At 38.9% G+C, this 7,225-nt stretch overlaps 1 protein-coding gene across 1 annotated transcript in view; it reads left to right on the top strand.

Annotated features, from left to right (window-relative positions):
* Positions 1 to 1,407: 1,407 nt before the first annotated feature.
* Positions 1,408 to 7,225, top strand: part of DNAJC12 (DnaJ heat shock protein family (Hsp40) member C12) — a 45,551-nt gene continuing 39,733 nt past the window's right edge. Inside the window, exon 1 of the mRNA XM_019954192.2 lies at positions 1,408 to 1,662. The gene's annotated coding sequence lies outside the window, so the exon portion shown is untranslated. The remainder of the gene's footprint in view (positions 1,663 to 7,225) is intronic.

The raw sequence follows: 7,225 nt of genomic DNA, 5'->3' as shown, positions 1-7,225 counted from the left end.
TTCCTAAAATTGCCGTTATATCTTATTTGACTACTATACTGCTAATATGGCTTCCCTTGTGGCTCAGACAGTAAAGAATCTGCCTGCAACGCAGGAGACCTTGGTTCCATCCCTGGGTCAGGAAGATCCTCTGGAGAAGGGAATGGTTACCCACTCCAGTATTCTTACCTGGAGAATTCCATGTACATAGAGACTGGAAGGCTATAAGTCCATAGGGTTGCAAGAGTTGGACACAACTAAGAGACTAACACTTTCACTTTACTAATATATTTGTCTGTAGTTCTATTTGAGAAGAGGAGGAAAAAGCTGAAACCTCAGGGAGATATTTTAGTGCTTGTTTCCCAAACATAATTGAGTGATTGTTCATGGAATTTCTTTCTGTTTAAAAGAAATCTGTGATAATAACAGGAGGTCTAAACTAAAAACCTGGTGATTTCTGCCTCACTAACAAGTGACATATTAAGCCATTTTTCAATAATTAAAAATGAATTATTTTTTAAAAAGAGAAAGCACACATATAGTGAAATTACAAAAGTTATAGAAGTATAACGTTTACCTTCCATTCCTGTATTTGGATCATCAAGTCTGCTTCCCTGAAGGTAAGTACTCTTATGGGTTTCTTGTGTATCTTTCCAGAGACACTATAGTCTACAGTTATTTTTAATTTTCACATTTTGGCTTCAGATAGGAATCTGTACTTCAGTCATTCTCCTTTTAAACATATCTTTCCATATTTCCTTAAGAGCAAAGGTGCTAAGATTAGAGTGGAAAAGAATGATCCATGCTGAGTGTTAGAATTTAAAAGAATCTCAGAGGTCATTCTGTCCTTTGCTACTCCTGGATTAACAGGGACTTCAGCTGGGGGCGTGTCAGAAATGCAGAATCTCAGACCTCTCCCAGACATCCTGAAGCAGAAGTTGCATCTTCACCAAATCCACGTGATTCATGTGCACTTTTAAGTTTGAGAATCATTGCTCTGGTCTTGAATTCTCCTTCACAAATCGAGGTGGTGTGGCTCAACAAGGAGCCAGTGGAGAGCTGATACTAGAAATCAGGTTTCCTAACAGCCTTGTCAAGTGCATTTTCTGAAATGCTGAAATTCTGGCCAAATAATCTGATGCAGTACTTTTATGCATTATGTTCACTAAGAGCTTTGGAGTCGGACACAGCACAGTTCAATTGCTAGCTTTATTCATGGCATACAGTAGGAGCTCAATAATGGTGATTATTCTTCCTGTTGTTACTGTTATTTTATTTTTAAAATTAATAAGTAACTTTGAAGAGCAGTTTTAGGTTCACAGCCAAATTAAGCAGAGTTCCCTTTTATCCTCTGTCCCTCACTATCAATATCTGCACACATTAACAAGAGGATTACTAGCATTTGTCACTGCACTTTGCACTTGACTGAAGCTTCAAAGCAATGTTTCAACAGCCTTAAACGAATCATTTACAGATTCTATTTTACTTCTGATTTAACAGAAAGACTTTTTCTTTTCTTTTTTTTTTTAAAAATATATCCTTTTCCTGTCTCAGAATGTTCTTTTGCTCTGGCAAGCAGGCCTGAAAGAGTGAGGTTAAGGTCTTGGCAGGTTCCGTTTTCTTTCCACTGAATATTATTACGCTGGAACGGAGCAGCAGATTCTGAAGAAAAGACATTGAGAGGTAGGAGCTAGATAAAAAATGAGATTACGTTTTTAATCAGAGCGCTCAGCTGATGTCCAAACCCCAGCTTGAGAAGGGAGCAGGGGCCCGTGTTGTGGGAAATCAGAACGAATGATTGCAGGCTCTTTCTGGAACTTGGGCTTTGGCGTCTTGGAAGTTCGGGGTCGGAAAGACCGCAAGGGCAAGGTGCCGATTTCATTCTGCATAGCAGAACTTGGCGCTAGACTGGAAGGAAAACGGAGTAGCTGCTAGGAAAGCTGCTAGTCTGAGAACGACTCTCAGAGTTGTCCGCGTGGAGCCCACCTAATTTCTATGGGCTCCCTAATTTCTGTTCTCGCTCGGAGCTCCTAGGGCTTGGAAACTTTTCTAGACTTTCCGTTTGAGCTCTTATATAGCTTTTTTTTTCTCACTTAAAAGCCTCTGAAATCTGTTTTTTTTTTTTTTTTTTTAATGCACTTCCGGAGGGACATTTACGGGAGGCCGGAAGTAACTGGGCTTTCCTTTGTCACTCCTTTTACACGCCAATTTCCGCGATGTCTTGTGGGAGCTGTAGTCCTGGGACGGCGATTGCCGCCTGGGTTGTAGGAGACTGGGCGGTTTTTCTGGTTCCGAGGCTGGGCCTCTCACGGGCCACATGCGAAGAGCTTTCGCTAAGTTAAAAATCTCTGTGTGATTTCTATATTTGGTATATGTATTTTTTTTAAGTTAATTTTTTTTTCTTTTTAATCAGCTTGTGTAAATTAAATTGTATTTGTTCTTTTAAAAAGCATCCCAAGGGAATTCCCTGAGGGTGCAGTTGGGTGGGGATCCCTGCTTCCACTGTAGGCGGCCTGGGTTCCATTCCTGGTGGGGGAACTAAGATCTCGAAAGCCGGGCCAGCAAAGAGATAGACACAAATTATTAAATAGAATAAAAAGCATACAGAAAACAAAAGTGGTAGGATGACTATATTGACTTCACACTAACAGTTCTGAGAGATGTAAACTGAAATTAAAGGCTTTCTGTACCTGCTCAGCACCCTCCCTTAAAAGGAATCCGTAATTTGATTTTTAAAGAAAAAAATCAGGTGCAAATGTACATATAGTTGACCCTTGAACAAAATGGTCTTTGAAATGCAGGGATCCACTTATACAGGGAATTTTTTTTTTTTTTTGGTCAATAAATATATGAATTATGAAAAACTGTGCAAAAGAGGTAATGACATCATACTCTTCTTAAACTTTCTTTTTCATTTGATAATTCATCTTAGAGATCTTTCCATACTGCACAAAAAGAGCTATCTTACTCTTTTTTAAATGCTTGCATGGTATTTCATAACAAAAATACCATAATTTATTCATCCATTGGTCTCTTCTTCACCATCCCATTGAGGGACATTTTGATTATTTCCAACTTTTTTCTGTTGAAAACAATTTTGCAATGACTGCCTGGAACATATTTTGGTGTAAATCCACAGGATAAATTTGTAGAGAAAAATTATCGAGCCAAGGAGATATATGCTTTATAAAAGTTTACAAATATCACCAAATTGCTAAACTGTACCAGTTTACACTGGAATTTCCAGGTGGCTCAGTGGTAAAGAATTCACCTGCCTGTCCGCCATGCAGTGGACACGAGTTCGATCTCTGGGTCAGGAAGATTCCCTGGAGGAGGGCATGGTAAGCCACTACAGTATTCTTGCCTGGGAAATCCCAGGGACAGAGATGCCTGTTGGGCTACAGTTTGTAGGGTTGCAAAGTCAGACACAACTGAGCACGCACACACACACTGATTTATAGTATCCGGCAATGTATGAAGGTGTTTGCTTCCTCCCTTCTATTCTAGCACTGGGTATTATCAACTTTAGAAATTTTGCCTCTCTGAGAAGTAAACAATGTATCTTCTTTGAATGATTAGCAGTTTCATAATTATGAATGAGGCTGCACTTTTCTTGATCCATTTAATGGCTATTTATATTTCTGAAAGTAATCATATCCTTAATCCAGTTTTCTCTTGGGTTGTTAATCTTTTTCTTACTGATTTTTTGGTACTTTTTGTAAAGTAGGGAACTCAGCCTTTTGTCTGTTATGGGAATTGTGAAATTTTTTTCCTTGTACATTATTTACCTACCTTCTGATTTTACATTTGTATTTTTTTTTTTTTTGCCACTACACATCTGCATAAATTTTGTACAGTCATGTTTATTAATTTTATCCTATGGCTTCTGGGTTATTTGGTTATCTGTAACTTACTTTGGTGTAAGTAGGAATGGCTCTACCATCATTATTTTTTCAAAATACTAGCCAATGGCCCCAACATGATTTTTATTACCTTTATCATTAGAGAGAAAAACCCAGTGAACATGAAAAATATACCCTACCATAAGATGCTGCAGCAAGTTTAGAGGTTAGTTTTGGGGAAAAGAGTGGAAATAAATAAGTGGTACTCTACTTTTCTCCAAATACATACTTACCTTATATTATTGCTTTTTCAAACAATACCCCAAAAAGGTTGCTATTATGTTTATACTATATTTATATAAAGTATTATTTATTTAATATTTATTAAAGTAATGAAGATTTATAATCATTATACAACCTGAAAAATAAAAAATATGAAAATGATTTTTAAAATTATGAATGATTGAAGTAGAATTCCCCAATTGAGAGAGGGTTATGTATGTTCAAATATAAAGGAAACTTTTCCCCCAAATCATCCTTTAGAAGAAAATGTAGATACCTTATACTTGTAACCTTACAGAGTTTCTCATACAGGGAGAACAGCACTATTCTTAATACAGTTTTTCATAATATAGTATTTTAAATATATAGGTTTAAGTAAATTTAAAAAGCTGAATATTATAGGTCATTGGATCATTTTACATATAGCTAAATAATGAAAATTAAGTATTACATGTAAGCATTTGACTATTTTATATAAATGTAGACACTATATTGGAGAAGGAAATGGCAACCTACTATAGTACTCTTGCCTGGGAAATCCCATGGATGGAGGAGCCTGGGGGGCTACAGTTCATGGGGTCTAAAGAGCCGTCACAACTGAGCAACTAAGCCACCACCACTACCATATATACTACATTCACATGTAATATATACAAATATGACCCCAAAGTCAACCTTTTGGGGGGGGGCAGATTGTCTCACTGGTGAGACTTAGGCTTTTATTCAGGCCTGGATAATGTATTCTTGTCATTTTGCTATTGTCTGATCAAGACTTTAGTGTGGATACAGTGGTGCAATATGTTGAACTTAAAAGAAATTCTGAAGTGTAAACATCATTTAAAAACATGGTGAAAAATACAAGAAGAAATAGCTAAATGTTTTACCATATTTGCCTCTAGGCAGAGGGAGATACGAGGCAAGTCTTCTGTTTTCTGTTAAAACCTTAGAATATTATGTCCTGAGGCATGTGGGCTCAATAGTTGGATTCTCAGGCTCTAGAGCACAGGCTCAATTGTTGTGGTGCATGGGTTTAGTGCTCTGCGGCACGTGGGAACTTCCCAGACCACAGGTCAGACCCGTGTCTCCTGCACTGGCAAGCAGGTAGTTTACCACTGAGCCACCAGGGAAGCCCATTTTTATAATAAGAAAAACATGAGGATGTATGGTTGGGCACTCCCTTTTAAGATTTTCTTTTTCTCTGATTATAAAATCACATTGTATTCATTTTCATCAAGACTTATCAAACTCAACATTTTATGTAAAAATAGGAAAAGGAGTACATCAAGGCTGTATATTGTCACCCTGCTTATTTAACTTATATGCAGAGTACATCATGAGAAATGCTGGGCTGGAAGAAGCACAAGCTGGAATCAAGATTGCTGGGAGAAATATCAATACCTCAGATATGCAGATGACACCACCCTTATGGCAGAAAGTGATGAGGAACTAAAAAGCCTCTTGATGAAGTTAGTGAAAGAGGAGAGTGAAAAAGTTGGCTTAAAACTCAACATTCAGAAAACGAAGATCATGGCATCTGGTCCCACCACTTCATGGGAAATAGATGGGGAAACAGTGGAAAGAGTGTCAGACTTTTATTTTTTGGGGCTCCAAAATCACTGCAGATGGTGATTGCAGCCATGAAATTAAAAGATGCCTACTCCTTGGAAGAAAAGTTATGACCAACCTAGATAGCATACTGAAAAGCAAAGACATTACTTTACCAACAAAGGTCCGTCTAGTCAAGGCTATGGTTTTTCCAGTGGTCGTGTATGGATGTGAGAGTTGGACTGTGAAGAAAGCTGAGCGCCGGAGAATTGATGATTTTGAACTGTGATGTTGAAGAAGACTCTTGAGAGTCCCTTGGACTGCAAGGAGATCCAACCAGTCCATTCTGAAGGAGATCAGCCCTGGGATTTCTTTGGAAGGAATGATGCTAAAGCTGAAACTCCAGTACTTTGGCCACCTTATGCGAAGAGTTGACTCATTGGAAAAGACTCTGATGCTGGGAGGGATTGGGGGCAGGAGGAGAAGGGGACGCCAGAGGATAAGATGGCTGGATGGCATCACTGACTCGATGGACGTGAGCTGGGTGAACTCCGGGAGATGGTGATGGACAGGGAGGCCTGGCGTGCTGCGACTCATGGGGTCGCAAAGAGTCGGACACGACTGAGGGACTGAACTGAACTGAATATAGGTGGTGCTAGTGGTAAAGAAACTCTCTGCCAATGCAGGAGACATAAGAGACCAGGGTTTGATCCCTGGGTCAGGAAGATTCCCTGGAGGAGTGTATGGCAACCCACTCCAATATTCTTGCCTGCGGAATTCCATGGACAAAGGAGCCTGGTGGGCTACAGTCCACGGGTCACCAACAGTTGGACACGACTGAAGCAACTAAGAACACATATAAATATACTAATATATATTTAAATATATACAACTAAGTTATTTTACTAATATATATTTAAATATACAGTAAATTATTTGTGACATGCAGTGATATTTAGTTTCAAGTGTACAACATAGTGATTTGACTTTTTTTTTTTTTACCATACTGTGTGGTTTGTGGCATCTCAGTTCCCCAATCAGGACTGAACCTGGGCCAAGGCAGGGAAAGCACCGAATTCTAACTGCTAGACCACCCGGGAACTCCCATGATTTAATATTTTTATATAATCACCACAGTAAGTCTGCTGCTGCTGCTGCTGCTAAGTCGTTTCAGTCGTGTCCGACTCTGTGCGACCCCAGAGACGGCAGCCCACCAGGCTCTGCCGTCCCTGGGATTCTCCAGGCAAGAACACTGGAGTGGGTTGCCATTTCCTTCTCCACAGTAAGTCTAGTTACCATCTATTGCCATGCAAAGTTGTTACAATCAATATTTTTATTTTTGGGATATGATCTTGTAACCAAGTCATTCAGTACTATTATTAATAAAAATAACAAAACCTCAGAGGCTTAAGACAAGATGGGAAGGAGCTTTTCACTGAATTCTGACAGTGAAAATAAATGTGGAAATATAAAAATGAGGAAAATAACCAGTACAGCCATGTAAAACTGTAACCTCACAACATAAAGGACACCTTCAGCTGGGTACTTATTGAATTATGAGCTCTTTTTAATCCTTA

This window comes from Bos indicus, chromosome 28 (assembly GCF_029378745.1).
Source record: "Bos indicus isolate NIAB-ARS_2022 breed Sahiwal x Tharparkar chromosome 28, NIAB-ARS_B.indTharparkar_mat_pri_1.0, whole genome shotgun sequence".
NCBI classification, from domain to species: domain Eukaryota; kingdom Metazoa; phylum Chordata; class Mammalia; order Artiodactyla; family Bovidae; genus Bos; species Bos indicus.
This window is presented reverse-complemented; position numbering and strand designations above follow the sequence as displayed.